This window comes from Elephantulus edwardii, unplaced genomic scaffold, assembly GCF_000299155.1.
Source record: "Elephantulus edwardii isolate Elephantulus edwardi_28Jun2011 unplaced genomic scaffold, EleEdw1.0 scaffold00196, whole genome shotgun sequence".
NCBI classification, from domain to species: domain Eukaryota; kingdom Metazoa; phylum Chordata; class Mammalia; order Macroscelidea; family Macroscelididae; genus Elephantulus; species Elephantulus edwardii.
The window spans coordinates 2,169,827-2,175,125 of NW_006399946.1; the positions used below are offsets into that span (position 1 = coordinate 2,169,827).

The 5,299-nt window shown below is 40.6% G+C and overlaps 1 pseudogene; it reads left to right on the top strand.

Moving 5' to 3' along the window:
- LOC102871694 overlaps positions 1-2,558 on the top strand; it is a 149,273-nt pseudogene extending 146,715 nt beyond the window's left edge.
- The last annotated feature ends 2,741 nt before the right edge of the window (positions 2,559-5,299 follow it).

The following is a 5,299-nucleotide window of genomic DNA, read 5'->3' on the forward strand; positions in this document are numbered from 1 at the left end:
TTCTGAGGCTCTGTCTAACATACTTTGGACATGTTGTGAGGAGAGACCAGTCTTTGGAGAAGAACATCATGCTTGGGAGGGTGGAGGGACAACACAGGAGGGGAAGGCCCTCTATGAGGTGGATTGATTCAGTGACTGGGATAATCGGGATGGGAGTGTCAGAGACAGTGCTGTTGGCACAGGACAGAGCAGAGTTTAAGGCTGTTGTACATAGGGTCGCTATGAGTCACAAGCGACTCGACAGCACATAACAACAACAGATTTAAGTCCCTTATCTGACACATCACTACCAAATACTTTTTCCCAGTCTGTGGCTTCCCTTTTTACTCTGTTGGAGAAGAGTTTGGATATGCATAGGGATTTGAATCTTTGAAGGTCCCATACTATATTGTATCTTCTCCTGATTATGTATTTTTCAGCATGCTTGGAAGACTGTTTATTTTGTGGATTAGGATTTCTAGAATTTTCCCAAGCTTTTCTTTAATGAAGTTTATAGTCCTTGGTTTTAGTCCTAGGTCCATGATCCACCTTGAGTTGGTTTTTCTATATGGAGTGAAGTGTGGACCTTGCTTGAGTCTCCTGCAGATATTTTTCCAATTTTGCCAACCCCATTTGTTAAAAAAGGCTGTTGGGATGTTCCGCACATGGTGTTGCACGAGGTGGGGTGGAATGGAGACCTCTGTGGCAGCTTCCACCTTGCCCTCATCTCCAGAGGCCGTGGCTAAAGCAGAGTCACGACTGGAGCTGAACAAAATACAGGTTAAAAAAGGCAGTGAAAACTCTGTTGGCACATGTACAGTCAAGGAAAAAATCTAATGAAGTGTTTTTAAATGAAAAGGAACACTTCTTTTTAATGGTGGTATTATGGAAGATTCCAAAGAAAAAATTGCAGGCCAGATTGACCTTGCCTCGTGCTATCAGATTCGACTTGTCAGAAATCTATTTATTTACCAAGAAAGAGCCAGATTTAACTGCTGAGAAGCCAGAACGTTTCTATAGGGATGTTGTTGTTGTTGTTGTTAAGTGCCGTCGAGTCGCAGGAGACCCATAGCGACCCTATGAAGGAGAGTCCTCGATGCTTGGGTGCCTTTCATACTCTCTCCAGGTTCATAGGGTTTACAGAGGCAAGCTATAATGGAAGTGGATGTCACTCCTCCTTTCAAGCTTGTTTTAATTGGAGAGCTCCACCCCACTGTCTGTCTGCATTGGGTAACCAGCCATTAACTCATTTGACACATCAGTGTCACAGTGTTCAGCCTCACAGCAACCACAAGTGACCACTGTGCGGCAACTTGTACACCAGGGCTATATGACCTAGAGGAATGTCTGAACAAAAACAATGAAAGACATGCCCAAGGGCAGCGGATTGAAAGTCACCCACCTTTGGCTTGGTAGCATCGCTTTCTGTCCACTGGCCAGCTGATTCTTATAGGGATAGAACAAGCATAAAATTAAAACCATTTCTCAGGTTATCTCTCTCCAAACTTTGAAAAAGAAATATAAGCCCTATGAAGCCAAAGTTCACCTGTTGGGTTGTTTTGACCTCTTCCTTACTGATGCAAGAATTAGGAGGATTTTACCTTCAATTATTGGAAAGCATTTCTGTCTCAGAAAGAAAGTTCCAGTAAGTGTAAACCTCCTGGCCAAGGATTTAGCAAAAGAAATCAATAACTGCATCGGTGAATCTGTCTTTAAACAACTCTAAAAGTGGTTCTTGCAACACTATTCGTGTTGGCCACACCAGAGGGAGATCCAGCAGCTTTTTTAGAATGTCATTGCTGTCACAAAGGGCCTTTCAGAGCAATGGCCAGAGAAATGGGAGAGTGTGAAACTCTTATACTTGAAAACAGAAAGATCTGTTGCCCTTCCAATCGTGTTTTCATTTGTCAGACCTTTTAAGGAGAAGAGAGAGAGTGTTCACTCCTGGCCAGAAGAAAAAAGAGAAGCAAAGACTGAAAGAAAGTATCCTGAAAAAGAAGGAGAAGAAAAAGAGGAAAAGAGAGAAACAACAGGCAAAGGCTAAAAATAAGGCCTCTGCTGAAGAGCAGGGAGCCGCCAAAGCCAGTGGGGTTCCAGTGAAGACCCTGAGCCCCAAAAGGGAGAGACCACTGGAGAGAAAGAAGAGAGCCACAGTGTGAAAGCCCAGCTGAAAGCAGATGAATCTGAATATGAGATCCCATTGCTGGTGCCAATTAGAAAAAACACCTGCTAAGGGAAAAAATGCAGAGAAACAAAAAGCTGCTGTAGTACAGAAGTTTCCACAAAAGACTCCTGCTCCTAGCACCCCTCATGGGAAGAAGAGTAAGGCCTCACCAGCTCCAGAGACCCCTAAACCTGCAGAGCCAGGGACCCCAGAGAAAAGCCCAGGGAAGAAGCCGAGAGTCAAAGAAGAGGCAAAGAAAAGAGCGGAATCACACCCCCTGGGGAAGAAAGACCGGAGACAGACCCAGAAAAAGCCCGAGCACAAGTTCTTGGCCACTTCAAGTAAGTCCACCCGGAAAATGCCCCAGACCCCTAAACAATGGCCTAAAAAACCCAAAGTGCCTCAGTCGACCTAAAATCACTAGCTTAGCCAGAAGAAAAGCTACAGATATGTGGAGCTTAAAAAAAAACACCTCAGACTAGATCATGACAAATACTTTCCCATACCAAGGCCTGGACTGAAAAACCAACACAAGTAATTCTAAAGCATACCCTTGGCATGCAAGGACCTGTGCTGACATAAAATCTACTTTTCATTGCCTCTCTTTATATTTGCTAAATGAATAAGGAGAAAATGCATTGCTTCTGTCTGGATGTATATTATTTTGTTTTTTATTAAAGTATCATTTGTTTCTGCATATATTATTGACATGCCACATCTCCAGGTTTCATTTGAAAGCCTGTGATTGAACTGTTTATTTACCTGCATTAAATTTGATGTCTGCTCTTTCGTTTGTGCAGGCTTGCAGCATGAGAAGCAGCAAGATACGTGTTCTCTCAGGAGAAACACATATCTTGGCCAGCAATCCAAGGTAGAAGACATAGTGAGGGAAACTGAGAGAGAGAATTCTTAAATTTGTAAGCTTTCTTCACTTTGTTCATATCACTCCTCGCCCATATAGCATGCATTAGTATGCAAAGTCTAGGAGAGGCCTGGAAGAATTTTTAATAAAAGCACAGTTTTCAAATGTGTTCTCAGGCAATAAGTGACTTTCTAGGTCCTTGAGCTTTCACCGAATTTGAACTATTTTCCAAATTCCTGGGAATATGACAGATTCACTATAGTATTGGAACCTGCTCACCTGCAAAAAGCAGAGTGAGGCATGCTTTCAGAGATGCAGGATTTCAGTAAAGTGATGAATGCAAGAATGCAAGCTTTAATTCTCATGTTGGAGGAAATGTGACTTTTGGAGCCATAGGTTAACTGGTCATGTTAATATGTTTGTATATTAAAAACTAATGCACACTGCAATCCTGAAGACATGCAGTTCGAGTCCAACAGATGCTCTGCTGAAGAAAGAGGGACAATCTCCTCCTGTGCCAGTCAGGCCTAATTCAACAGTACACAACAAGAAGAGGGGGGAAATAAAATACAGAATTGGTAATCTTGTTCAGACTTTAAGCTAGTTTTCCATTTAAACTAGATTATTATGAGAAGATTGCCAAATAATCTTGGATTTAGTTCTTTGTGTTGATTAAAGATAAAGTCTGCTGTTGACAAATCCTGGGTGCATAAGCTTATCTGTTTTCTGAATGAAGTAATTTTCTGGCAGAGAGAGAAAAAAAGGCTGTCATTTCTCCACTTAACTGATTTCACCTCCTTGTCAAAAATCAGTTGACCATAGATAGATGGGTTGATCTCTGGATTCTCAATTCGTTTCCATTGATCTATGTGTCTGTCATTGTACCAATGTCATGCTGTTTTGACCAACACTGCAGTGTAGTAGGATTTGAAATCAGGGAGTGAGATGCCTCATACCTTGTTTCTCTTTTTAAAAAGAGTGCTTTGCTTATTCGGGGCCCCTTTGCATTCCAAATGAAATTGGAGATTGCCTTTTCCATCTCATTGAAGAATGGGATTGGTATTTGTATTGGGATTGCATTGAACATGTAAATTGCCTTTGGTAGTATTGTCATTTTCACAATATGAAATCTTCCTATCCATGAGCAAGGGATATTCTTCCATTTCTCCAGGTCTGTTTGTGTTTCTTGTGGTAATGTTTTGTAATTTTCTTTGAATAGATCCTTTGTGCTTCTGGTTAGATTTACTCCCAAGTATTTCATCTTGTGAGTAGCTATTGTGAAGGGTTTTCTTTTACTTAGCTCCAGCTCTGTATTCTCTTTGTCACTGTAGAGAAATCCAACTGATTTTTCCATGTTGATCTTTTATCCTGCTTCTTTGCTGAAATGGTCAACCATGTCCAATAGTTTTGTTACTGAGTCTTTAGGCTTTTCTAAGTATACTAGCATATCATCTGCATAGAAAGATAATTTTACGTCTTCTTTGCCAATTTGGATACTTATTGACTTAGAAAGGTGATAGTAGCATCCTTGCCTAGTTCCTATTCTTAAAGGAAATGCCTTTAACCTCTTTCCATTGAGAAAAATATTGATTCTCAGATTTGCAAAAGTATTTTTTTACTATGTTGAAGAAATTCCCCTCCAATCCTATTTTTTTAGTGTTTTAATCAGGAAAGGGTGTTAGATTTTGTCAAAGGCCTTTGCTTCACCAATTGATAGGATCATGTGGTTCTTGTTCTTTGCTTTGTTAATGTGAATTTCATTAATTGTTTTCCTTATGTCGAACCATCCTTGCATACCTGTTATGAATCCCACTTGCTCATGATGAATTATGTCTTTGACATATCATTGAAGTCTATTGGCCAGTGTTTTATTCAGGATGTTTGCATCTATGTTCATAAGAAACATTGGCCTATAGTTTTCTATTTTGGTGGTGTACTTTCCTGGTTTTGGTATCAAGGATACCTTTACTTCATAGAATAAATCTGGGAGAATTCCATCTTTTTCTATTTTCTGAAATAGTTTATGTACAATTGGTGACAATTCTTCTCTGAAGGTTTCATAAAATTCATTGTAAAATCATCTAATCTAGGGCTTTTCTTGCTTGGAAGTTGTTGCATTACCTGTTCAATGTCTTCTTTTGTAATGGGTCTTGAAGTTCAATTTCGGTTTGTGTCACTTTAGGTTGTTCTTGTTGTTGTTATGTGCCATCGAGTCGTTTCCGACCCATAGCAACCCTATGCACAACAGCCCTAAACCCTGCTCTATCCTGTGCCAACCGCACCGCCTCTGACAC